Source organism: Balaenoptera physalus, assembly GCF_965194825.1.
Source record: "Balaenoptera physalus genome assembly, chromosome: 18".
In the NCBI taxonomy this organism is placed as follows: Eukaryota; Metazoa; Chordata; class Mammalia; order Artiodactyla; family Balaenopteridae; genus Balaenoptera; species Balaenoptera physalus.
In genome coordinates, this window is record NC_138899.1 from 35,031,873 (window position 1) to 35,059,690 (window position 27,818).

Sequence of the window (27,818 nt, forward strand, 5' to 3'; positions counted from 1 at the left end):
TTTTTTTTTTTTTGGGCTGTGTTGGGTCTTCGTTTCTGTGCAAGGACTTCCTCTAGTTGCGGCAAGCGGGGGCCACTCTTCATCGCGGTGCGCGGGCCTCTCACTATCGCGGCCTCTCTTGTTGCGGAGCACAGGCTCCAGACGCGCAGGCTCAGTAGTTGTGGCTCACTGGCCTAGTTGCTCTGCGGCATGTGGGATCTTCCCAGACCAGGGCTCGAACCCGTGTCCCCTGCATTGGCAGGCAGATTCTCAACCACTGCGCCACCAGGGAAGCCCTCTACATGGTTTTTATTTAGCAGATTTTGTTGAATACACACTGGCTATCCTTTTAAGTTGATTCTCATTTTCTTCATCTATGTCATATACTCCAGGCAGTTGCTTCTGTTACCACCAGCACTGATGTTACAATGCTGCTAAATCCATTCTTGACACAACTGCCTTTTTCATGAAGAGTCTGTTACTCATAATTGGAACAGTCTGGCCACTCCTCACCCACCCCTCCATGATGTCATTTTCTAGAACAAATAGCTACAGAAAGACGGGCTCAGCTTTACCACCGTCTTCAAATCTAGCTCTAGTACTCTTGTTTAGAGAAATCTAAATGCAGTAGAAGATAAGAAAAAGAAGACACGTTAGTGAAGTAGCAGTGACCAAAAAGATAGGTGGCAGGCAGGAGGAAACTATGATTTTCAAGTTATTTTGTTGTTTTATCCAAACCAATCTTAAAAGAAAGCTATTGGCAGTAGTCTATCATTTTTTATTCTTAATTGTCATTTCTCCAAACTGCTATTATATTTTAGTATATTGACTACAATGAAAATCTTTAGCAAGATATTTGATAAATGTATCACGTTCATAGTTTCTAGAAGTTATCATCAAGAGCCTAATTTTCAATGGCTCAGACCTCTGTATATTATTTTCAGTAATTCATATATTATCATATATTGCCAAACTGCAAATCAGATTTGAGGGAATCAAGACTATTTTAGAAATGTTGTACTTTCTATATAGTTTAATCTGCTTTTTTTCCTAGATCAATCAGAAGTAACTACTTTCTGTTTTACATTATGTGATTCATTTTTTTGTTTGTTTTATTTTTACGGCAGGTTTTTGATAGGGACAGGTTCTTAATTGTATATCATATAGTTTAAGCTTCTGTCTCCCTTTTTCTAGAAGCTCTGATGATATTCATTTCATATGTGATTATATTTTTAAGTCAGGAGTCTTAGAAACTTACAGCAAAACCAAACATTTTGTATTTGCACTTTAGTTGAAGATGATATGACTACGCAGTAATCATATCACTTGACTTTTTCAGTTTTTGGTTTTTTGTTCTTTTATTATTAATGAATTCAGAGGCATGTTCTGTCTAGATTTTGATTTCTGAGACCTAAGAGGCATACAATCAATGGAGATATTTTTCTTCTATCTAACAAAATGCATTTTATTAAGGTTATAAAATAGATGCTTATACTTTGATGCTATAGATGTGGAACAGGAAGCGAGATACCAATATAAAGCACATATTTTGAGGAACATAATCCTGAAAGAATTTTTAGATTATTTGACTAATTTTCACAATTTGTCTTTTTAATTATCTGGTTTCTTTTCGGTTTTTATTTGTTTGTTTGTTTCGGTTGATTGTCTATGTTTACTCTTTCTGGAATCCTAACACACAGGATTCTTTTTTTTTTTTTTTCCTCTTTATTTTCAACATCTTTATTGGAGTATAATTGCTTTACAATGGTGTGTTAGTTTCTGCTTTATAACAAAGTGAATCAGCTATACATATACATATATCCCCACATCTCCTCCCTCTTGCGTCCCCCTCCTACCCTCCCTACCCCACCCCTCTAGGTTGTCACAAAGCACCAAACTGATCTCCCTGTGCTATGTGGCAGCTTCCCACTAGCTATCTATTTTACATTTGGTAGTATATATCAGTCCATGCCACTCTCTCACTTCATCCCAGCTTACCCTTCCCCCTCCCTGTGTCCTCAAGTCCATTCTCTATGTCACACAGGATTCTTTTAAGTATCTTTGCAGGCACTTGACATAACTTAAGTCAATTACACCTAATGATTTAGTTTTACTAAAGAGAGGCCTAAGCCTTAAATATTTTAATAATAATGAGACAAAAGTGCTCAACATTGCCAATCTCCCTTGTTTCCCTAGCACATGGATTTCCCACATTGTGAGATGATAGTTCAGCATTCTCCTCTCTTTTCACATCTCAAACACCTTGTTCCCTCATTCAATAGGGTCTTTGAATCTGAAAATTATGTTTTCATAAAAACAGATACAAGTAAGTGAGCACTAACTCAAATTTACATGATCAAATTCATGATATTTTTACTCATATTTGCCTTCCCTTCTCTTCAGACTAAAATGTGTAGTGACACTAAATCGTACTCTCACTTTTATCCAAGGATTTGTGATGGTAATTTCTTCCTTTTTCCTCCTCAGATATTCCTTCTCCTCCTTCTTTATCATCATCGTCCTCATTGTCATCATCAACTTCATAGCTACTGATTATTTACTATAAGCCAGGTAATGCACATGCACATGCACACATTTTACTCAATTCTCACAACAAATCATGATTTTTATTTTCTCCATTTTAATAGTAAAGAAACTGAGTTATGCCTTTCCTTCACTAGGCTTTTTTTCTTTTTTTCACCCATCTTCATTTAAACGTACCTTAAAATAAATCATCCTTAACAAAAGAAAAACTCCCTCAATCCATGTTTTCCTCTATTTCCTCTGCTTTGTAGCACAATTTACCTCATAAGAGATAACTTTAAAGGATATCCCTTAAAGACATTGCTTTTTCTCATCTCAATTTGAATATAAACTAAAAGTCTTACCTTAGAGATAAAGCCCAACCAACAAAATCAGCATGTTAAACATGAAAATCAAGTCTGGCACTTACCAAATGTTCCATGCAAGTTAGAAGAGCGATTACTGTTATCATCACTGCTGTTTGAGCCCTGCTTGCCTCTTACCTCATCTTCTTTCTCCTGTTCTCTTCGGGCCACGCTGGTCTTCCCTCTGTGCCTCTCCCATACCCAGCTCCTTGCTCTCAGAACATCTATATCCCAGGGCCCTGTGCCTGGGTTGCCAGTCAGCAATTTTTACCTGGGTTTGTCTTTGACCACTTTCAGCCTTGGCTTAATGGTAACCTCCACATAAGCCTTTTCTGCCTACCCTTGACATCCATCCTCTACCTTCTTATAAGGTTTGATTTTCACAGTAGCACTTCCTACTACTGAAGTTATCTCACTTACTGATTATTTTATGTGTCAGCTGCCTCTCCCTCTGATTATGAATTCCATGAAAGCAGAGACTCTACAAAATGGGTGTGGGATTGGACAAGACTGAGGCAGTCCCTGTTCCCATAATAATCATAAGGAATTAAAAAGTTATAATTAACACATTTTATTTATCATTTTTTTCATTTCCTCTTTCAAAGAGTTCCCTCTAGCAAGTACCTTCATGATCTCCCTTTGAATTTATCTAAGAACTCTTTCTAATATTGAGGCAATATTGATTTCTCTTGATGGTGAGGTTGTGGATTATGAGCTATTTGATGGCATCCTCTCATATTTATATTGAAAAGAAAGTACTTGAATTTATTTCAAACTCTAGGATCCAGAAATTTTTATTTAAGAAGTCTAATGGAATATTTCACACTTAAGTAAATAATTATCTACTATATAGAAAGTCTTCCTTTTTATTATATGTGATATAATTCAGAAGAAAGTATTATGTTTGAAATAATATATAAAAAAAAATACAATGCCCTTTTGGTATTACATGTTATACTCAAATATATTTTTTTCAAATGCAAGAAACAATGACACCAAGATAATTTATCTTCAAATTTTACCTTAATCCTCTATTGCAACATTCACCACAGGCCACCTTTTGTTTTCAGAAATGTGATGTTCATATTCTACTAAAGATTTTCCCTAAATAACTTTTATGTATTAAGCTGATGCATGTGACTATCTACATTGGTTACAGTATAAAATTAGTAAATGATAAGATTAACAAAACAAAAAAACCCTGTAAACTAATATTTAAACATGGAATTACTACAATTGCACTCTCTGTAAATTATATTAACATTAATATATATTAATATTATTACTTTGAAATATAAATTATAACACAATATTTATTTTTTCATTAATTTCAAACAGAAACTTAAAATGCAACTGGGGTTTAATAGATTTTAATGCATTACTTGTTAGAGCAGGGACTTTGGGATTCTTTTCTAACTATTTCACTTGAATTTAGAAAAGGAATTACTATCAACATAATAATCCTAATCCAATCAAAATGCCTATTGAGAAATAATTGTTCTTACCCTATTTTCTAAAAAGAATGATAAAACTTTATATACATACTGTTCTATATACCCTTTTGTTATCCCCATAGAGAAAACAAAGTCTTTTATTTTTATTTCCTTTGAATCTTCCATTGAACCTTTCAAAGTATTGTGTTGTAACATGCTAAAATTTCTTACAAAATTTTACTGGTGTTATAGAACTGAACGTTTCATAAATATGCAGTATGCAACATTATCTTGTAACTACTTATATAAGAGATGAATAGCAGCTATTGTATAAAATCAAATTTTGCAGCCACCATTTTTATTGTCAAAGTGGGGAACAAGATTTTCCTATAATGCTGTTCTACATTCTAACCTTGAAGATGCTATTAAGCATAAAAACCAAGACACTGATGAGGCCTTGCAAAAGGAAGTAATGCTTTCCCCTTCAAGCCAACCAGCATAGCTATTTTTAACTGTTTGCCAAGGTACAACTGTTCCACAGCAGAAGTAAAGTTCTTAGCTATAATCACAAGAATGGGCTCTGCAAATAGCCTGTTAATCAATGGATATAACTTTCTTTAGAGGACAGTCATAATCATGTATTGGGGGTTCCTTTGGAAACCATTCAGTGTATGAATCTTCTACCAACAGTCTAAGCAAATTGCATTTTTCATGGGCTTCATAATCTCTAAATTGATATCTATATTATAAGGTCACTGTAATTGTCCAACTGTTGGGACATTAATTTATAAAATTCCTTAGGTTAATTGATTTTAAACAAACAACCATAAAACAAGTGATTGCATTTCTATAATATCACAGACAGTAATATTAATTCAAATCTAGGTCATAAAAGTATCTGAATGATTCAAGAAAAAAATTACTATATAATGTTTCTTGCCTTGGATTATCTCAATAATTGCTAGTATATGAACTTGCCCTTATAGGAGGGGGACAAGGACTAAAAAGTTGTTTTATCCTCTCAAATGGAAATAAATCAACGTTATTTTAGTAAATGTTATTTTAATTTTAGCCTCAATATGAATGGTTTTGGCATTATATTAAAATTAAATTTAAGTTTTAAGCTAGAAACTTTTTCTGAAAGTCTATGGCCATCCATCTTGAACTCCAAGCATGTAGGAAGACATAGGTAGAAGTATATTAAATCTGACAAATGACCTCCCATGTGCAAAGGAGGAAATAAAGATTCATTCTCCGTGTTTGTGAGATCATTTTGATGAAGGAAAGGCTAATTGAGGATGACATACATTCTAAATTTAATTCAAATCAGCATTTTTACATGAAGACTCATCACATTTCCAATGGTACATGCTACCATAAAACAGCTTAGTAAAGACATTTTGAATTTGATTCTTGCAATCTTTTAAAATGCTTCATCAGAACTGACATTTTTAGGGGTAATGAGTTTCCAATCTGAGTATTAGTTCAAACTGGATACCTGTGGTATTTTACACCTTTTATTTAAAAAGAAGCATTTTTCTTTAGCATAATTAAGTCTTATGTTGCTGAGAAAATTGCAACTAATATGAGATTATGCCGAGGAAATATGTGGGGAAAGTGCCAACACAGGGTTTCTCACAGTAAAAGCAAATCACCTTGAAATGATTAAAATGTTAAATTACGAATGACTCATCCTCTGGTATTCAAAAATTATCATATTCCAAGACCAAGTAACACTACTATTGTTTTTAAAATGAAAAGGTGATTGCTAACTCTTTCTTCTTGAAATGATCCAAAATTAGCATTAATATTATCCTATTAACACACAGTTAACAGCTCAACTCTGTAAAAAGACCACCTCATCTTCTATCTAATAGGTAGTTTTGTTAATTCTGCAAATTTTGCATAATGGATGCCATTTGTTAAAAGTCAGGGTCATTTATATTTTATACTAAGATAAAATTGTATCTTGACTATATTTACACAATGACAATTCAAAACATAGAGGGCAGATTTACTAAGAGGTTAGATGGAAACAATATTCTGGAGTTCCTACCTTTAAGACTTTATATTATATGCCAGTCATTCTAATTAAATTTAGAAACAAACATTAGTATGCAAGTCAGTGGTTGTAAACATGTCACATACAAAGATTATCAGCATGTCCTGTTTATGGTACTATATTCCCAGCTACAGCATGGCCATTTGGCTTTCTTCTAAGTATAAAACAAAGCAGAATGTCTACATATCTAAATTTGGACTTGAGAAAATAGTACTTTCTTCATAGGATAATTTATTTGTAAAAAATCATATGTCAACTACATTTTCAAGGATGAGACTTTGGAAAGATTTTACCTTACCTAAGGAATGAACAGTGGGCCTCTTCCTATTCTGTGTATCTGAAATATCTCAGGTATTTCAATGGTCAAGTATAATATAAAGTTAAGCATATGCCTCACCTTAGTTTCCAAAGTTATATTTACCTTTCAAAACAACTGAGTGTATAACTCATTGCTTATTTCCTAAAGAAATCCCTGGGCAATTGTACTATATATTTCTAAAGATTAATTTGGAGACTATTATGATCATCACCTATGATCATTTACATTGATGGAACACATACAATTAAATCATTTGCTTGTTTAAAGGCTCAAAAATTCAAGAACTATGACTATGAATCTGGAGTATTTTTCTGTAGGCTCACTGTACTTCATATGTAGGTATAACAATCTGCCCATAAAAGTACTAGAAATTTTCAGATAAAGTTTTAATTAAATTTATTGAAAACATTCTCATTGAGTTTTTTTCAGGCATGTTGTCACTTGAAGAAATTGGGAGACATGAAACATGGAGTCTCTTTCATGAGAGAAAATTCTTAGACTGGAATTCTATAGCACTTGATATATTTTCAAGATATTCTTATTTATTATGGAGTTTTGAATGATACCACACAAATATGGGCAATAGCTGTATGTAAACATGTAAGTCCTTTATTCTGTAGATAAGAATTTATCAAATTACTAGATCTATTTATTTTGCATTTGGGTGAAAGGAAAGATTTTGAGGACAGCATCACTTTTAGCATCTTCTTTGTTAGCAGCAGTATTGAAGATAGTAATGATAATAATAAATACTGAACACTGAATGTTCTAGATCCTTCCCAAAAAATATTACAGAAAATTTACAAAACACATTCATGAGCTTATTATTCAGTCTATATATAAGGAAACTGAGGCACAGAAATGCTGCATAACTTGACAAGGGTCACACATACATTCAATGACAGAGCGGTGGTTTGCTTCCAGTTATTCTGGTTTCAGGGCCCATACACTCAAATGGTAAAAATAAAGCAAGGAAATGAAGAAATGTTCTAACAACATGAGAAAATACAAACAACACAGAAATGATATGGTATTTTTTTTTTGTAAACATCTTTATTGAAGTATAATTGCCTTACAATGTTGTGATAGTTTCTGCCGTACAACAAAGTGAATCAGCCACATGTATACATATATGCCCATATCACCTCCTTCTTGAGTCTCCCTCCCACTCTCTCTATCCCACCCCTCCAGGTGGTAAAAAAACACCAAGCTGATCTCCCTGTGCCATGCAGCTGCTTCCCACTAGCTATCTATTTAACATTTGGTAGTGTATATATGTCAATGTTACTCTCTCACTTCGCCCCAGCTTACCCTTCCCCCACCCCGTGTCCTCAAGTCCATTCTCTACCTCTGCATCATTACTCCTGTCCTGCCCCTAGGCTCATCAGAATCAATTTTTTTTTTTTTTTAGATTCCATATATATGTGTTAGCATAAGGAATTTGTTTTTCTTTTTCTGACTTACTTCACTCTGTATGACAGACTCTAGGTCCATCCACCTCATTACACGTAACTCAGTTTCATTTCTTTTTATGGCTGAGTATTATTCCATTGTAAATATCGGCCACATCTTCTTTATCCATTCATCCGTCAATGGACACTTAGGTTGTTTCCATGTCCTGGCTATTGTAAATAGTGTGGCAATGAACACTGTGGTACATGACTCTTTTTGAATTATGGTTTTCTCAGGGTATATGCCCAGTAGTGGGGTTGCTAGGTCATATGGTAGTTCTAGTTTTAGTTTTTTAAGGAACCTCCATACTGTTCTCCATAGCGACTGTGTCAATTTACATTCCCACCAGCAGTGCAAGAGGGTTCCCTTTTCTTCACACCTTCTCCAGCGTTTATTGTTTGTAGATTTTTTGATGATGCCCATTCTGAACTGTGTGAGGTGATACCTCATTGTAGTTTTGATTTGCATTTCTCTAATAATTAGTGATGTTGAGCATCCTTTCATGTGTTTGCTGGCAATCTGTATATCTTCTTTGGAGAAGTGTCTATTTAGGTCTTCTGCCCATTTTTGGATTGGGTTGTTTGCTTTTTGATATTGAGCTGCATGAGCTGCTTTTATATTTCAGAGATTTATCCTTTAGCAGATTCTATATTTGCAAATATTTTCTCCCATTCTGACGGTGGTCTTTTCATCTTCTTTCTGGTTTCTTTTGCTGTGCAAAAGCTTTTAAGTTTCGTTAGGTCTAATTTGTTTATTTTTGTTTTTATTTCCATTTCTCTAGGAGGTGGGTCAAAAAGGATCTTGCTGTGATTTATGTCATAGAGTGTTCTCCCTATGTTTTCTTTGAAGAGTTTTATAGTGTCTGGTCTTACATTTAGATCTTTAATTCATTTCAAGTTTGTTTTTGTGTATGGTGTTAGGAGTGTTCTAATTTCATTCTTTTACATGGATCTGTCCAGTTTTCCCAGCACCACTTACTGAAGAGGCTCTCTTTTCTCCATTGTATACTCTTGCCTCCTTTATCAAACATAAGGTGACCATATGTGTGTGGGTTTATCTCTGTGCTTTCTATCCTGTTCCATTGATCTATATTTCTGTTCTTGTGGCAGTACCATACTGTCTTGATTACTGTAGCTTTGCAGTATAGTCTGAAGTCAAGGAGCCTGATTCCTCCAGCTCTGTTTATCTTTCTCAAGATTGTTTTGGCTATTCGGGGCCTTTTGTGTTTCCATACAAATTGTGAAATTTTTTTTCTAGTTCTGTGATAAATGCAATTGGTAGTTTCACAGGGATTGCATTGAATCTGTAGATTGTTTTGGGTAGTATAGTCATTTTCACAATTTTGATTCTTCCAATACAAGAACATGGTATATCTTTCCATCTGTTTGTATCATCTTTAATTTCTTTCATCAGTGTCTTACAGTTTTCTGCATACAGATCTTTTTCTCCTTAGGTAGGTTTATTCCTAGGTATTTTATTCTTTTTGTTGCAATGGTAAAAGGGATTGTTTCCTTAATTTCTCTTTCAGATATTTCATCATTAGTGTATAGGAATACAAGAGATTTCTGTGCATTAATTTTGTAAACTGCTGCTTTACCCAATTCATTGATTAGCTCTAGAAGTTTTCTGGTAGGATGTTTAGGATTCTCTATGTATAGTATCATGTCATCCGCAAAAAGTGACAGTTTTACTTTTTCTTTCTGATTTGGATTCTTTTCATTTCTTTTTTACTTTGATTGCTGTGGCTAAAAGTTCCAAAACTATGTTGAGTAATAGCGGTGAGAGTGGGCAACCTTGTCTTGTTCCTGATCTTAGTGGAAATGCTTTCAGGTTTTCACCATTGAGAACAATGTTGGCTGTGGGTTTGTCATATATGGCTTTTATTATGTTGAGGTCGGTTCCCTCTATGACTACTTTCTGGAGAGTTTTTATTATAAATGGGTGTTGAATTTTGTCCAAAGCTTTTTCTGCATCTATTGAAATGATCATATGGTTTTTATCCTTCAATTTGTTAGTATGGTGCATCACATTGATTGATTTGCGTATCTTGAAGAATCCTTGCATTTCTGAGATAAACCCCACTTGATCATGGTGTATGATCCTTTTAATGTGCTGTTGGATTTTATTTGCTAGTATTTTGTTGAGGATTTTTGCATCTATGTTCATCTGTAATATTGGCCTGTAGTTTTCTTTTTTTGATATCTCTGTCTGGTTTTGGTATCAGGCTGATGCTGGTCTTGTAGAATGAGTTTGGGAGTGTTCCTCCCTCTGCTATATTTTGGAAGAGTTTGAGAAGGATAGGTGTTAGCTCTTCTCTAAATGTTTGATAGAATTCACCTGCGAAGCCATCTGGTCCTGGGCTTTTGTTTGTTGAAAGATTTTCAATCACAGTTTCAATTTCAGTGCTTGTGAAAGAAATATTTCTATTTCTTCCTGGTTCAGTCTCAGAAGGTTGTGCTTTTCTAATTATTTGTCCATTTCTTCCAGGTTGTCCATTTTATTGGCATACAGTTGCTTGTAGTAATCTCTCATGATCCTTTGTATTTCTGCAGTGTCAGTTGTTACTTCTCCTTTTTCATTTCTAATTCTATTGATTTGGGTCATCTTTTTTTTCTTGATGAGTCTGGCTAATGGTTTATCAATTTTGTATATCTTCTTAAAGAACCAGCTTTTAGTTTTATTGATCTTTGCTATTGTTTCCTCCATTTCTTTTTCAATTATTTCTGATCTGATTTTCATGATTTCTTTCCTTCTGCTAACTTTGGATTTTTTTTTGTTCTTCTTTCTCTAATTGCTTTAGGTATATGGTTAGGTTGCTTATCTGAGAGGTTTCTTGTTTCTTGAGGTAGGATTGTATTGCTATAAACTTCCCTCTTTGAACTGCTTTTGCTGCATCCCATAGATTTTGGGTCGTCGTGTTTACATTGTCATTTGTTTCTAGGTATTTTTTGATTTCCTCTTTGATTTCTTCAGTGATCTCTTGGTTATTTAGTAACGTATAGTTTAACCTCCATGTGTTTGGTTTTTTTCCAGATTTTTTTCATGTATTGATATCTAGTCTCATAGCTTTGTGGTCAGAAATGATACTTGATATGATTTCAATTTTCTTAAATTTACCAAGGCTTGATTTGTGACCCAAGATATGATCTATCCTGGAGAATGTCCATGAGCAGTTGAGAAGAAAGTTTATTCTGTTGGTTTTGGATGGAATGTCCTATAAGTATTAATTAAGTTTGTCTTGTCTAATGTGACATTTAAACCTTGTGTTTCCTTATTCATTTGGGATGATCTGTCCATTGGTGGAAGTGAGGTGTTAAAGTCCCCTACTAGTATTGTGTTACTGTCATTTTCCCCTTAATGGCTCTTAGCACTTGGCTTATGTACTGAGGTGCTCCTAGGTTGGATACATAAATTTTTACAATTGTTATATCTTCTTCTTCAACTGATAACTTGATCATTATGTAGCGTCCTTCTTTGTCTCTGGTAATAGTCTTTATTTTAAAGTCTATTTTGTCTGATATGAAAATTGCTAATCCAGCTTTCTTTTGATTTCCATTTGCATGGAATATTATTTTCAATCCCCTCACTTTCAGTCTGCATGTTTCCCTAGGTCTGAAGTGGGTCTCTTATAGACAACATATATACGAGTCTTGTTTTTGCATCCCTTCAGCCAATCTATCTTTTGGTTGGTGCATTTAATCCATTTACATTTAAAATAATTATCAATATATATGTTCCTATTACCGTTTTCTTAATTGTTTTGCTTTTGGTATTGTAGGTCTTTTCCTTTTCTTGTGTTTCCTGCCTAGAGCAGTTCCTTTAGCATTTGTTGTAAAGCTGGTTTGGTGGTGCTTAATTCTCTTAGCTTTTGCTTGTCTGTAAATGTTTTAATTTCTCTGTCAAGTCTGAATGAGATCCTTGTTTGGTAGAGTAATCCTGGTTGTAGGTTTCCCCCTTTCATTGCTTTAAATATATCCTGCCACTCCCTTCTGGCTTGCCGAGCTTCTGCCAAGTGGTCAGCTTTTAAGCTTATGGAGATTCCCTTGTATGTTATTTGTTGCTTTTTCCTTGCTGCTTTTAACATTTTTCTTTGTATTTATTTCTTGATAGTTTGATTAATATGTGTCTTGGCGTGTTTCCTCTTGGATTTTTCTTGTATGGGACTCCCTGCACTTCTTGGACTTTACTGACTCTTTCCTTTCAGATATTAAGGAAGTTTTCAACTATAATCTCTTCAAATATTTTCTCAGACCCTTTCTTTTTCTCTTCTTCTGTGACCCTTGTAATTCGAATGTTGGTGGATTTTATGTTGTCCCAGAAGTCTCTGAGACTGTCCTCAATTCTTTTCATTCTTTTTTCTTTATTCTGCTCTGTGGTAGTTATTTCCACTATTTTATTTTCCAGGTCACTTATCCGTTCTTCTGCCTCAGTTATTCTGCTATTGATTACTTCTAGAGAAGTTTTATTTCATTTATTATGTTGTTCATCATTGTTTCTTTGCTCTTTAGTTCTTCTAGGTCCTTGTTAAACCTTTCTTGTATTTTTTGCATTCTATTTCCAAGATTTTGGATCATCTTTACTATCATTACTCTGAAAATCTTTTTCAGGTGGACTGCCAATATCCTCTTCGTTTGTTTCGTCTGGTGGGTTTTTACCTTGCTCCTTCATCTTCTGCATATTTCTTTGTCTTCTCATTTTGTTTAACTACTGCATTTGGGATCTCCTTTTGCAGGCTGCATTTTCATAGTTCCTGCTGTTTTTGGTGTCTGCCCCCAGTGGGTAAGGTTAGTTCAGTGGCTTTTGTAGGCTTTTTGGTAGAGGTGATTAGTGTCTTTGTTTTGGTGGGTGGGGCTGGATATTGTCTTTCTCGTGGACTGCTTCACATCCGGTGGTGTGTTTTGGGGTGTCTGTGAATTTAGTATGTTTTTAGTTATCCTCTCTGCTATTGGGTGGGGTTGCATTCCTGTCTTGCTAGTTGTTTGGCATGGGACATCTAGCACTGGAGCTTGCTGGCCGTTGGGTGGAACTGGGTCTTAGCTCTGAGATGGAGATCTCTGGGAGAGCTCTGGCTGATTGGTTTTACATGGGGCTGGGAGGTCTCTGGTGGTCCAATGTCCTGAACTCGGCTCTCCTACCTCAGAGGCTCAGGCCTGACACCAGACCGGAGCACCAAACCCTGTCAGTCACATAGCTCAGAATAAAAGGGCAAAAAAAAAGAAAGAAAATAATAGTATAAAAAATAAATTTATTAAAATAAAAAAAGTAATAATAATTTTTTTTAAAAGCCACGAAGCAAGAAACAAATTCACCAATGATAACAAGCACTAAAAACTATACTAAGATAAACATAAAAATCAGAAACAAGTCAGTCACAGACAGCAAACCCCAAGTCTACAGTTGCTCCAAAACTCCACTGCCTCAATTTTGGGATGATTCATTGTCTATTCAGGTGTTCCACAGATGCAGGGTATATCAAGTTGACTGTGGGGATTTAATCCACTGGTCTTGAGGCTTCACAGAGAAATTTCCCTTTCTCTTTTTTGTTTGCACAGCTCCTGGGGTTCAGCTTTGCTTTTGGCCCCACCTCTCTGTGTAGGTCACCCTCAGGCATCTTTTCCCCACCCAGACAGGAGGGGGGTTAAAGCAGCTGCTGATTAGAGGGCTCTGGCTCACTCAGGCCGGGGCGAGGGAGGGGTACCATAGTTATAATTGGAATGTGAGATGAGCCTGTGGCAGCAGAGGCCAGCATGACGTTGCAACAGTCTTAGGCATGCCGTGTGTTCTCCCTGGGAAGTTGTCACTGGATCACAGGACCCTGGCAGTGGTGGACTGCACAGGCTCCCGGGTGGTGTGGATAGTGACCTGTGCTTGCATATAGGATTTTTGGGGGCTGCAGCAGCAGCGTTAGTGTTTCATGCCCGTCTCTGGTGTCTGAGGTGATAGCTGCAGCTCGCACCCATCTCTGGAGCTCATTTAAGCAGTGCTCTTTCTTCTGTGGGAAGACAGGGAAGGAATCCCCTCTCCTTGTGCACCCTGAAACAATGGTCCCTTGCTTCTTAGGCAGGTCCAGATTTTTTTCCCAGGCTCCCTCCTGGCTAGCTGTGGCACACTAACCCCCTTTAGGCTGTGTTCACACAGCCAACCCCCGTCCTCTCCCTGGGATCTGACCTCTGAAGCCCAAGCCTCAGCTCCCAGCTCCCACCTGTCTTGGTGGATGAGCAGACAGGCCTCTCAGGCTAGTGAGTGCTGGTTGGCACTGATCCTCTGTGTGGGAATCTCTCTGCTTTGCCCTCTGCACCCATGTTGCTGCGCTCTCCTCCATGGCTCCAAAGCTTCCCTGCCGCCCACTCCCCGTTCCCGCCAGTGAAGGGCCTTCCTAGTGTGTGGAAACTTTTCCTCCTTCACAGCTCTGTCCCAGAGGTGTAGATCCCATCCCTATTCTTTTGCCTCTGTTTTTTCTTTTTTCGTTTGCCTTACCCAGGTACGTGGCTATTTTCTTACATTTTGGGAAGTCTGAGGTCCTCTGCCAGTGTTCAGCAGGTGTTCTATAGGAGTTTTTTCATGTGTAGATGTATTTTTGACGTACTTGTGGGGAGGAAGGTGATCTCCATGTCTTACTTCTCCGCCATCTTGATGCTTACCCACACTGTACGTTTTTTTAGAAAAAATTGGCACATTTATTGTTTATTCATTAGTTAATTCGTTAAAACACATTTTTTATAACTAGTATGTTCCTAGAACGGGAAAACTAACTCAAGATCTAGACATTAAAGATAACATAAGCAAGTAAAGGGAAAAAAGAACCTTCTAAGTAAATATTGGCAGTGTTGAACAATATAACTCTTAAAGAAACACAGTGATTTGCATCTTAACCAAAATGAAGATGAATCAGGGAAGGTGACATTTGATTTGAGTTATAAATTGGTGGGAGTAGAGTGAGTGTGAGAGTATAAATATTCTAGTCAGAAAAACAGAGGCTTAAGAGTCTACACTGTGATCTGGAAACTGCACATATTTCAGTATGGCTAGAGATAACATTAAGGTTTAGAGGAATGAAGTTTTAAAGTTAGGCAAAAAGTAAGATTTCAAAAGGCCTGGTTTAGAATGTTAAGAAGCAGCACTAGTTTTAGCAAAGTAATGTGTATCCAATCTAGTGTTCTAGAAATATGATTCTGGCAGCATGAAGTAAAGTAGATAGTTGAAGAATACTGCTGGAAGAAGCAAATCAACCAGGAGTCTGATTAGGATAGCCTAATTTATGAGGGGTTTGAAGGTACAATAAGCAACAAGACAATGACATTGGATTGGAAATACATATGAGCATTGGCTTTGTAGGATAAGATGACTGATTAGACTTGAGTTTAATCAGTTAAATAAATTTAAGATATGTTTCAGGTTTCTGGTTTGGGCAACTTCAGGGGAAATGGGAAATAAGTGTGCAATTAGGTGAGACCTATATCCAGAAAGGTGAGTCAGTTTGAGGAAATCTGTGAGTTATGATTTGTCTATCTACTCAGATGAAAATGTCAAAAATGCAACTGGATATACACACCTGGAATCCATAAGGATTCTGGGTTAAGGGTGGGCTGGATTTAGTAGTAAGACAAATCCATCCTTGAATGCCCACTAGGTGCCATTTTAGGTTCTAAGAAAATCCATACAAGGATTTTACTATATTCATATACTATAATGTGATATATATTTTATTAATGAGAAAATTGATACTTAGAGATATGAAAAAAACTTTTAGGAAGTAGTAGTACTGGAATTTATACCATAAGATAATGCCAAACTTGAGTGCCTTTCATTATACCACTGTCCCCTCATCTATATGTTGTCATTCGTATACAGGAAACTCTTGAACCTACTGGAATGAATGAGATCATCAATGGAGAGAGTTAAGGGAGGAGAGGGTCACAGACAAATCACTGAACATTTATAATTTTTAGGAAGCCAGAGGAAGAGCATCCAGGGAAGGAGAACTTAAGAAACAGAGGAAAGAGAAAACAGCGGTACAAAAACACAAGTAGAATAGAATTTTTTTAAAGAGGAAAAGATCAACAGAATCAAGTAATGAAAAGAGGTTAGAAAAATATGCTTTTTTCATTTAGAAAGCATTTATCTACTACCTTACACTGATATTTCCTAGGCATTAAAAATCCACACTTTAGGCATCATTTGTGACTATAAATCCTGAGAGGATAAATAAAAACTATAGGCGATGCAGACATTTTTAGGTGCTTGTGTTTGTATGAGTATGAGGAAAGGTGTGCATCAGGTCTGAGATAAAGCTATTCAGCTTGGATTCCTTTTGTGGGGCTGGGGTGTGAGGAGAAGATAATGATGAAATTTTGAATCTAGTATGAGATTTTTCTGGAGGAGAGATGGGAATTTTTCACAGAAGTTGCCACGAGATTATTGGAATAGTTGGCTGTGAGACATAGGGACTTCAAGGTGTTATCTGTCTAGCTCTCTGACTTGATATAAATTACAGTCATCAATTATTAAATTTTCAAGCAAACATTTACTCAAGGCTGATCTTTGAAATTTTAAGAAGCTACTTTTACTTTCCCATCTCTTGTTTCCTAAGAAATCAAGTAGTTTCAGCAAGCCCCGCCCAACCCTTGTTATGCAACATTCAGAGCACCCTCTATTTTATTCCATAACACATAATTAAATTTTACACATATATTTCTCAATACTTATTTTATATAATAGAGTGAAAACTTCATGAGGTCAGGGTTCCCAGTAGTTTTTTTTTAATTGAATAAGGTAAGGAATTAATGAGAGATAATCCACAGATTTTTCTGAAATATATAATTTATATATATATACATATATGTATATATAATATATGTTTATAATTAATGACATAGAAATGTATTGGAGACCTAGAATTTTTTTTTTATTGAGGTATAATTGCTTTACAATGTAGTGTTAGTTTATGCTGTACAACGAAGTGAATCAGCTATATGTATACATATATCCCATCTCATGGATCTTCCCCCCAACGTCCCACCCATCAAGGTCACCACAGAGCACTAAGCTGAGCTCCCTGCGTTATACAGCAGGTTCCCACTACCTATCTGTTTTCCACATGGTAGTGTATATATATCAGTCCCTATCTCCCAATAAATCCCATCCCCCCTTCCCCCACCCCCCATGTCCACACGTCCTTTCTCTATGCAGGAATAGAGATGCAGACGTAGAGACCCAGAAATTTTTAAGTTTGGTCTCTTTCCTGTTTTAGAGTAAATAGAGTTGTAAAATGCCTTCAAGAGTGATAAATTTTGATGATCTCTGAATCTCACCCCTGCAGGAGCAGTGCCATGTGTTACTGGGTTAATTAATTAAACGTCTCAGGTTTATACTTGCATGTAAGCTATATTATGCATTTTTCTATTCAACACATTTAAATCTAAGAGGAGGATATATAAGTGCACTTTGCAAACCAGATATTCTAAGGTAAACCTCAATTATGGGAAGAAACCACTTATTTTATCAGTGCAAAATACACATTACTTGGTATTAAAAATATGGATGTTGCCTCCACATTCTATTCTACCCCTGCACCGTCAACATGTTTTCACTCGGGCTGAACAAATTAACTGCAAACAAATATTGCTTTTACTAGGTTTTCACTGAGCAACAAGAGTGTTTTTAAAATTACCCATGAATAGCTCAGGCACTCAGATATCTGTTTCTGGTGCCTGAAGATGCATGCTTTAAGAATCTTTAGTCATTACTATCAAGCCAGAAAACACTAAGGGTAAAAGGCCCAGTGTAATATATATCTTAAGATGTTCTACTTATAACGATTGCATTGCTCTTTTAAGGCTTCATTTATTCTTGACAGAAACAATTATGTGAAGTAATTATATCTAAAGTCAGGCAGTGTACAGCGTTCAATTTGGAAGGTAAAGAGCATTGTTTGACTGTTGTTACCAGGCACATTCCTGATAGGGAACAAATGCTTACATCAATAGGTATCATGCACTTCATAATTTACTCTTTTATTCACATATGCTGATATCATAATAAGTGCCAGGTTAACCATCTTAAACACAGAGACAAAATTACTCGTATAACATCAGTGGGAGAAAGCAATATAGAAGCAGCTCATCAGTATTTCCTTTGCATGGCTTGTTATTTTATAGGGCTCTTTTTCCTTGCATGACCAAATGTTGCATAATTGACTGGACAGAATTATTTCACAAGACATCCAAAGATTGAAAGGCCAACATCCTTAGTGAATAAACTGGATGATACATAGAATTTAAAACAGTTAATTTGACCAGATACTGTAAATTGAGTTACTCCTTCTTATGAGTATTTTCTCAGAAACAAATTATCCTTTTTTTAAAAATATATATAATTGGACACAAATTATCTACATTAATACATACTTCCTTTGTAGTTTGAAAGAGTTCATAAATTCTCCCAAGTTTTCTAAATTGCAACTAGCCAAACTGACATATTGACCCCTTGAATACATCTGGATAACTCTGCATTCAATGTAAATTTATTAAACGATTTATGGTAAGGGAGAAAATATGAATATTGAAGCATCACCCTGAATCTATAAGTTGTGTTTCTTTTCCTTCTGTTTTATTTACACTATTAATCTGTTAAAGCATTAAGTAATTTATTTTTATTTCAAGGGGAAACCCATTTTACTTTAAAATATTGAAAGGTATGTATATATTTCAAGGTGCCCCATATTTATCTAAAGCATTATTCTGTTAGAAAAAAACATTTCTGCATAATTATGATCTCAAGACTAACAGGCATTTCCAGGCATTGTCTTAAATATACCACTTTATCTTGGCAAAAAAGATAATTGTTTTATTTCCATCAGATACATTAAAAATAACTATGTGCCACATATATCTTATTCCATAAAAGTATAATCATACGTAATAAGGCCACTTACCAAGAGAACTGGCTAAAATAGCCAGGTTGAAATGATTGTATCCTTGAGTATGCATTTCATCTTTACTCTAAGAGAAAGTTAAGAAATGTTTGTGTGTTTACTTTCTTTTCACTCCCTCCACCATGTTTGAAGAGTGATAGTGGAAATGAATTGATTCCTATAAAATCTGATATTTTTGCATATACAACTCAGTTTCCCTTAGTTTGAGAGTTGCTGAAATATTTTCTTCTGTATCTATCTTGTTGTATCCCTTTTTTGAAAAAAATAGAGGGTTCATTTTGTGATTTTATATCTACATCACCAATCCTTCTTCAAGAATATTGGCTTAAATGATATTTAATAGTAGGTCAGTTATTGTTCTGATGATTCCAAGTAAATAAACACAATTTCAGAGAAGAAATTGATGGGTTTTATGTAATTTGACGTCAGGTATTCTATAGGAACTCATAAAACTTGATCCATTGTTTCAAATATCATTAAGACTCTATTTTTTCTTTTCCGATGTTCTTGTATATGCCCTTCAATTTTTGTCTCTCGACAAGCCCACTTCCTCTGTTTTTCCACACTACATTAAATAAATCTGGTTTCTTGTAGCTTCAAAATTTATAATTCAGCTAGAGAGACTGTTGTATGTCACAATTTTGTCTGTACACTTCCCGGTAGGAACTAGCTAAGCCTGGGTCATGTGCACACCACTATACTCTTAATATATCAGTGGATGGTATCTGGGTGAAGAACGTTAGTTCCAGATGGGTAGATGGATGAAAATTCTACACAATTAAAGTAATAATTAAGCACTATAGTTAATGGAATCATAGACTCATTGCCTATATATATGCATATATATATATTTATATTTATATATATATATTCACCTACATATATATGAATGACTTATGTGTGAGACACAGCCAACTACTGTGGCAACAACAGCCCTGCAAGCAGCAAGCATCACAGTTATGGAACATAAGCATAACCTGTTCAGTCATGTCCATTCTCAAGTCTCTGCCATGTGTTCTACCATGGACAAAAAATGGAAATGCACAATAATTGAATATCTATCACATTAAATGCCAGACCCTAGAAAATACTGAATTCTTTCCATTACCTTATACCAGTGGGTTTTTCATTTTTCTCCTAATCTAACTATCGATAGATAAATTGTCTGTGACTTTCAAACTAACAAATACCTATTTCAGAATCTGAGGACAAAAGATGAAATATCATAACAAATGATGCTCCCATAGCTCTTATCATTTAGGAAATTAGAAGCTCTGTGCCAGGAATGGGAAGAGGATCAAATATATATTTCTTATTATAAATCACAATATCACACATAAAAACTGACAAAGATTCAACAAAATTAGAAAAGCACAGAAAATTAAATGTAAAGTTCTTAAGTAAAATAATAAGAAATAAAATTCAGCAATACCGTAATAAATAATATGCCACAACTTTATTCCAGAATAGATTCCAGAGTAGACTCTGGAAGTTTATGAATGATGCAAAGTTGCCAAATACATGTTCATTTTTAAAAATTATAATACTAATAACTACAAAAAGTGACAAATTTCAAAATATATGCTTAATTCAAAAACACTCAGGAAAATAGGAATAATTGGGATTTTTCTTGACATAATATAAAATAAAATGTCATTAACATTTACCATGGTAAAACTCAGAACATGTTCTGAATAGCAGATTATTATCAGATTTATTATTTGCAAATATATCTAGAATTATATCAAAAGAAGTCATGTGTTATATAATTGACTTTTTCTTTCACTAAGCACAATTGTTTTGAGATTCATCCATTATGTAGCATGTATCATTAGTTCATTCCATTTTCTTGTCAAGTAATATTTCATTGTGTGGATAGATCACAATTTGTTCATTTTCACCTATTGGTGGACTTTTGGGTTGTTTTCAGTTTTTGTCTGTATTTAGCTTCTTAACATGGTAAATTACATTGATGGGTTTTTATACAGATTTTTTTAAAAGTTCAGACAAAATGAGTATACACTGTGTGACACCATTTTTATGAAACTCTGGAAAATGCAAATTAATTTACAGTACCGAAAGTAGTTCAAGGGTTATAAAGAACTGTTGGTGGGAAGAGGATGGAGGAAGGATTATTAAGGGACACAAAGAAATTTTTGGGAACAATGGGTATGTTCATTATCTTTATCCTGGCAATGGTTCCACAGATGTGTACCTTTGTCAAAATGTAAAATTGTACAGTTTCAATACATGCAGTTTATTGTACAAGCTTATCTCTCAATAATGTTATTTGAAAAGAAAAGATAAAAGCTATTTTTCAACCCAGGATTGACGATGTCATCTGAAATTCTTCTAAAACACATTTACATTGATGAGAATGTCTAGGATCATCCTCATTTTATGTCTTCCCCATCAATAAGTACACCAAGTCCTTGGTGACATCTGCCAAAATCTCTGAGTTCTGTAATCTGTCAGAGCTAATGCCTGAGTCCTCTGAATCCTGAAGGTAACAGTTAAATTATAGTCCATGGTTTGGCAATAAATTGATTTTAACTTAATTCATTTTAAGAGGAAGGCAATTTTATCTCATTGATTTTCAAATCTTTTTGCACTCACCTGTTTATTAAATATCGCTTTGTCTCCCTTTGGTTCATTTTTTTCTGCAGTTAATATTAATTGTTGATAACAAAGATTTGATGTATATCATGTTTTCTATTCAGGAGGATAGAATTTTTAATGCAGATTTTCACTTAATAAATATTATCTCCAATGTGTAAACGCTGAACGTTCATTTTACAGATAAAGAAAAGTATTGATAGCTACTGTTTTTTTAAAAATCATAGTAACTGTAAAACTGGGATTCATGATAAACTATATGGATTTGGAAACATCTGTGTTCTATCACACCTCCTTCTGCATAAGAAACCTATCATCAGTATTCTTCAGTAGTGCCAAGATGGTTTTTTATATATATATATATATATATATATATATATATATATGTATATATTTATATGTATATATATATATATGTTTAATTATATACATAATTAAACCAATGATCATTTCTCAGTTATATCATAGCTGTCTAAAAATTTACACCATTTTAAATAATTTTTGTGATATAAATGCGTTTTCAGTCAATCCAGTGAAAAAGTAGGAGCTTTTCTTGTTGAAAAAGTTTGAATATATGTAGTTAAATGAAATAAACTATGTATAAAATGATTATAAAATACAAAGGAGGGGAGGTGACTGATATAGTAAAGAGAGGTCGAGGTCACAGGCAGAGCTAATATCTAGAAATCCCTGGCATCTGGCTGATATTCTACACAAGTCCTGCTGTCATTCAGAGTGAAGTCAGGGACCAATGGATGGATAACCTTTCTACACCTGCTCTTACATTTATTTGATTTTATTATCCACTCGACTCTTTCCTTCTACTCATGACCATACAGGAACCTAGTCATCAACCAGATTTCTTTAATCTCAAAAACGCTATATTCAGACATTTCAGTACTTAACCATATCCTATTATCCTTCTAGCTTTTTCATTTAACTACTCTTTGACCTCAATAAGATCTTGATTCCATCTTCAGCTTATATTCAAATCTTCTCTAAATGTCAACAATTTGTTCCATTGCTTTTTCAGCCTTACTTTCTCACATCTCCTCAACTTTGAAGAGATCCAAATTTCTGCCTTGTGTTGGCCTATACTCAGGGGTTGAAGCCTTGCTAGAGAAAATTGAAGATCCCCACACATCAGCATCTTCTCCAGTGCATGCTCGACCATCCCACAGAACCAACTATTATAGTCTTTAGTCTGCTCTCTCTCTCATCTGCTACAGCTGTTTCAGACACTTTCTCTATTTCTTAGATTCCTCTGCCTTACCTTCCCACCTTACTCTTGCTCTCAGTGGATGGTTTCAACACCCACAGCACTGAAAAAATACGACATACAGAGAAGCACACCTTAAAAATCCTAGAACTAATTCCACAGATTCAGTCATCTGCATTTGCATTCTGCCTTCCCTCATTTATTTCCAGATGAAGTAGAAAAATCTGTGCTCTCCTCAGCCTGATCTTGTTATCTGTACTCCAGCTGCTTTAGAACATGGATCTATTGTCTCTCTCTCTCCCCCATGCCTTCAACCTCTCCTTTTCTTCTGACAAAGTTTTAATACCCGTATTACTTAAGACACTTTTCTTCATTACAGACAGATCCCTTCCTATTCTATCCTCATTCTGCATATACTTATCGTCACTTTTTTTTTTTTTTTTACTTTAGCCTACTATAATATCTCTTCTGTTCCCACTACTCCACAGAAACTCTTTTCACCTAGATTCTCACTGAGGACCACGTCTTAACCAAATTTTAATATTTCAGTCCTGATCATACTTGAGCTCTAACAACACTAAACATTGTTCACCTGTTTCTCTTTTTGAAATTCTCTTTCTTTCACATCCAAGACATTAGACTTGTCTAAATTTTTCCTGCTACTCTAGCTGCCTCTTCTTGGTCACCCTTTTGCAGAGTTCTCTGCCTCTTCTTTCATACTTGTTGGTGTTCCTCTGGATTATAACCTCTCCTTCTGTCTACACAATCTCCCAGATGGATGTCATCCAAGCCCTTGTATCTATTACCATCTATAAGCTGACAACTAACCTCTAACTCAGAGGACTTACCTCTCTCCTGAACCACATATATAGCTATTGAACTGCTCCATAATCACAAAACTAAAATTATTATCTTAATTAACGATTCACCATTCCCCTCACTGTCATTTTCAATAATAATAAAAGATAAAGGATAATATCACCATATACCCTGTTACCCCAGCCTGAAACCAATTCAGTTATGAATTTTCCTATTCCCTCACCCTCATATTCATTTTTCAAGTGCTATCAATTGCATGTTCTGATTTTTCTCTTAAATCCATCTGATTCTCTATCCCTCCTCATTCCCTGGATTCATATTCCCAATACCTCTCAGTCTGCCCCAGCCCTAGACTGTTACACAGAATTACTATCTCATCTTGCCCGTCTCATTCTTTCTCAGGTTCAGTTCTTTAGTGGTAAGAGCACTAAATATGGAATCAGAGTAGTCTTGGGATTGAATCGTGCCTACCCTCAAAGCTTGTGTGATCCTGAAGAAATAGGTTCAACTATTTTTTTTTTTTTTTAAATCTGTAAATGTGAATAGTTATATTCACTTTGCCATGGAGTTATTGGAAGGTTATATGATATACATGCTTTTTCAAAATACCCAAATTCTGAATCTTGAAATATAATCAATAACTGTTATTTCTTAGAAACATTATTGTTATATCAAAACAGAAATTTCTTTATGCTATCCCCCTGCTTACACTTGATCCCTGGTTTCCATTATCCTTACGTAAAAATCCCAACTCTTTATCATACCTAATAATGTCCTGAATTAACGCTCTAGACTCACACCTGAGCCCTGGCCCATTCATGCTATTTGTGTAGGCACCACAGTGCACTTCTCTCCATCTGAAATGGGACAGGAGAAACTGTTCTAGGCAGCAATAATGACCAAAGCCCAGCAGGTAGGAAAAAGCATAACAATATAAAGAACCAGAAAGGAGGCTGGTGTGGCTCAAGTGGACTGAGTGAGTGAGCAGAACAGTAAAGACTCTGATTGATAGGAAGGCTCCAAATCACTGCAGACTTTTTAGGCCTGAGGATCTCAACCTTACCACTATAGTCATGTTGGACCAGATAATGATTTGTTGTGAGTTATGGCCATGTGTATTTTAGGATGTTTAGCAGCATCCCTGGGCTCTACCCATTGGCTAGATAGTGGCACTCTTCCAGTTGTGACAGTCAAAAATGTCTCCAGGTCTTGCTAAATATTCCCTGGGGGCAAAATTACCCAGTTGAGAATGACTGTTACAGATTACAGAGTATACAGTTTTTAATGTAGGAGGGGAAAAATAAGACTGTGAAAGATTCTAAGGAGTAGCGTAATATGTTCTGATTTACATTTGATAAAGATCACTTTGATTATGAGGTTGGAGAAGCTGTTCACATAAACATTGGACCCCTCCAGATTGGTAATAAGATTTGATGATTTACTATGAAATATGTATCATATCCTCAATTAATAAGGATACCAACTGGAAAAAAAAAAGTACAACATGAGAGTTGTGAGTTAAGTTTTATTTGGGGCAAAATGAGGACTATAGCCCGGGAGACAGCATTTCAGATAGCTCTGAGAAACTGCTCCAGAGAGGTGGGGGGAAGGTCAATGTTATACATGACTTTAGTGAAGGGGGGACGTGCAGTCAAGCACACATTTTGGCAGAGGCTTGCTGCTAGTCATGAGGAGCAGATGTCACCGTTAATGATTTTAGTGCTTTTCTAGATATGAAGAGATGCAAGAATTGGACTCATAAAATTTTCTCTTGAAAATAGATAGCTATCTAAAGGCCTGTTCTGCCAGTTTTTCCCAGAGCACAGAGTTCCTCATTCCTGATCTCCACCCTGAAGTCCTTTCAGGAGGTGTCGAAAGTTAGCAGCTTCAGCGGCTCATGATTTAATCCTTGTAGAGGTAGGTGGCAAGTGCCAATTTTTAGTTGGCAAGGAAGATATCAAGAATGTTGCTCTGAAATTAATAGACAACAGCATGAAGATAAAGGGAAGAACACTGTGGAAGGCTGCAGGATGCTCACAGGAAAAGAGAAGAGGGTTTTTAGCAGAGGGAAGAGGAGAAACAGCAGTGGGGAGGTTGGAGAATATCATCCCTGCTCCCTACAGTGATACCGAGGGAAGGAAAAGCCTGCACTAGAGAAGGCTAATAAGGAAACCTTGTCTAAGGGAACGAGCTGGTGTCTAAACCCAGAGTTATGATGTGAAGGTTGCTGTTTGCATTTTTGTTTACAATAAAATGGAATTGCTGTGAGTACAGCGAAAAAACAGGGAGTTCAAAAGTTGGACAAATGTCAGTAGTTTAGAGTGATACAAACACAGATCTGATCATGCTGTTCTTCAAAAAGAACCCTTCTCTGGCTTCTATTATCCTTAAGAAAAGCTGTAACTCCCTCACAGGGTCTGGAAGGCCTGCATATGCTTCAGCCTCCTTACTTCTCCAGCTTCTGGTCATTTCATGGGGGCCCTAGAACCACTGCACTTTTTCCAATTTCCCCAGGGATTCCTTCCCGCCCTCCCTTCCTTCCTTCCTTCCTTCCTTTCTTCCTACATTCCTTCCTTCCTTCTTTCCTTCCTTCTTTTTTCTTTCTTTCTTTCTTTCTTTCTTTCTTTCTTTCTTTCTTTCTTTCTTTCTTTCTTTCTTTCTCATTCTCTTTGTTTCCAATCATCATCCACTTCTTACTGAATATGTAGCAGAGAAGGGGTAAACATCAGAGGAAGAAAGTCAACAGGAATAAAGAGGAAAGGAAATTGATAAAAAGAGAAGAGTGAAAATATATGCAAGTTATAAAATTTTTTTTTCTTTTATTTTTCTTAGTCTTGTTACCATCTTTGGTTTTGGTTTACATTCATATCTAGTCTTTATGCATTGATTACAAAATATGTATTAAACACTTAGTAGGCTCTAGTATGGTCCTGGTATGTGTCAGTACTTGGGATAGAACAGCAAAATAAATAAATTAGAGAGAGAAAATCCTTGTGGAGCTTTCATTTTAGTTGGGGGGAGGATATTAAAGAGTAAATTATGTTAAATGATAAAAAGGCAAAAAAGGAAGGACAGTGAGTTGGTGAATACCACGTTTTTCAAATGTCAAAAGTTTCAATATCAAGTGATACTTGAGAATGGGGACATGGGCCTTCTACCCTCAAGACACCAGTGTCCCAGCCTTGTGGAGAAAAAACGTTGTGTGGGATATTGAGGAGGTGGCTATCATAAAAATGGATTATCTTATAAAGATCAAAGAGCCAGAACCTGTAAGAAAGCAGGTGATAGGAAAAGAAAGAGCATGACTTTAAAAATGAAACTCATATAAAGATTTTTCAGAGTCAACAGAAGCTCAAATTTTATTTATTTGAGTTGTTTGTTTATTTAATTGAGTTGTTGTTATCCTTGTTGCTGTAATTTTAAGTTTGACTCCACCACTAAGCCAAATTCCTATTAGCTTAAATCTTGATCTCTTTACCTAACTATTGCATTCCCAGTGCCCAGCAGAGTACTTGGAACTAAGCAGTTTCTTCACTAAAATTCATTACTGAACAGCAGTTCTTAAGGTTATAGGAAGGTCTACGATTAATTTAAATGATTTATTTTTTACAAAACTACCAATGATATAGTACTTATTATAATTTAGACAGTTTACATACAATACAGTAAGTCGCTTACATATGAACCTTCAAGGTGCAGACTTTCAAAGGTGGGAATGTGCTACTGTCCAGACAGCACCGGCTAGTTTTTTCAAGAGAGTAGATAGAATTGAATCTAGCAAGGAACCAGAACCTGTGCCATCAATGTCAGGAGTGAGCGAAATTGCAGCTTGCCCTCCATCTCCTATTGCTGATGATCCTTCAGCTCTACCATCTTCCACCTCCTCTCCCTCCTCCAGTCAGTAACTCTTCTTGCCTGTTCACGCAACGTCAGCCCCTGTATGCTAGCTGTTGTACTGTATTACTGTACTTTTCAAGGTACTATACTGTAAGATTAAAAATGTTTTCTTTATTTTTTGTGTATTTTTAATGTATTATTTGTGTGAAAAGTATTATAAACCTATTATAGTACAGTGTTTCATAGCCAATTGTGTTAGTT

General features: G+C 35.5%; 1 long non-coding RNA gene across 1 annotated transcript in view; it reads left to right on the top strand.

Moving 5' to 3' along the window:
• Positions 1 to 27,818, top strand: part of LOC309647488 — a 65,304-nt gene continuing 37,486 nt past the window's right edge. Inside the window, exon 1 of the long non-coding RNA XR_014256078.1 lies at positions 1 to 27,818. This exon is cut by the window's right edge and continues 1,533 nt beyond it. This is a non-coding gene — a long non-coding RNA (uncharacterized lncRNA).